The sequence below is a fragment of the Ursus maritimus genome, unplaced genomic scaffold, assembly GCF_017311325.1.
Source record: "Ursus maritimus isolate PB19 unplaced genomic scaffold, ASM1731132v1 scaffold_3572, whole genome shotgun sequence".
NCBI lineage: Eukaryota > Metazoa > Chordata > Mammalia > Carnivora > Ursidae > Ursus > Ursus maritimus.
This window is the reverse complement of record NW_024426200.1, coordinates 1-1,022: the sequence shown is the minus strand read 5'-3', so window position 1 is coordinate 1,022 and position 1,022 is coordinate 1. Positions and strand designations below refer to the sequence as shown.

Here is a 1,022-nt window from a genome sequence, read left to right as displayed (position 1 = left end):
CCATCCATTTGCTGTTTACAAGAGACTCATTTTGAACCTAAAGATACATTCAGACTGAAAGTAAAGGGATGGAGTACCATCTTTCATGCCAATGGACTTCTCTTGTGTTTCTTTACTGGTTATTGTGTACCAGATTCCCTTGGTGGCTATGTTCGGATGTCTGAATGCAAGCACGGAAAGCACAGGTTCTCTGTAACATTGTAGCCCTTGAATGATCGCTGAGACTCCAAGATTGACTTCTACCTCCTCTTTGTACTTTAGAGATGTTGAAGGTTTTTTTTTCTAAATACCTCCAGAATATGAAAGAATCTTCAAATTTTTGAAGGAGTGCAAGGACCTCGTGAATTACGGGAAAAAATTTGTGTTATATTCCGTCAAGGAAACAGCAAGGTGGGTATAGAGAGGAACTCTGTAGCACAGTGGGGCCAATGTGGTGCTGGGTGAGGGGTGGCGTCGGACCCTTCCTGCTCTTTCCAAACCATGATCCTTACTCAGATTTCATGTTTTCTCTGTTGATATTTAGATCGACACTATCTGAGTCTCACTCACTCTTTCAAGTTCAAGGAGACTTCTCTTCACACCAGTTTGAGGTAGGTGTTGACCCTGAACGGACGCACTTTCTATTTGCTCTATTGTCCCTTACCATGATTTTCTATTCTCACGTAGATTGTAAGCTCCCTTTCTGTCCCCCACAAGGCCTCTCGCATCATGGGTTCTCTGGGTGTCTTTTGGTTAACGAGTTGTCTCTTTATTTTCAGATTTAAAAGACAAGGCTTAATAAGGCACCTGTAGATGGCACTAGCAAAAGTAGAATATGACCACCTTCTTAAGAAAGATAATCACACCCCAAACTTGTAATTCCGTTATGATGTTATCAATGTGTGACCTGAACCAGTTTGCTATCCTAGGACGGAACCGGATATTGTTGATGCCTTCTAGCACATGTTAGTTAAGAAAATTGTCTTCTTCAGGCTATGAAATACCATTGAAACTTTAATGTTATAAATTCCTGTTAGTAAAGT

The 1,022-nt window shown here is 40.9% G+C and overlaps 1 long non-coding RNA gene across 1 annotated transcript; it reads left to right on the top strand.

The window, feature by feature from the left end:
- The first annotated feature begins 296 nt into the window (after positions 1–296).
- On the top strand, positions 297–1,016 carry LOC103672834. The gene is made up of 3 exons (XR_571253.2): positions 297–390; positions 524–590; positions 759–1,016. It is a non-coding gene; the product is annotated as an uncharacterized LOC103672834 (long non-coding RNA).
- Positions 1,017–1,022: the final 6 nt, after the last annotated feature.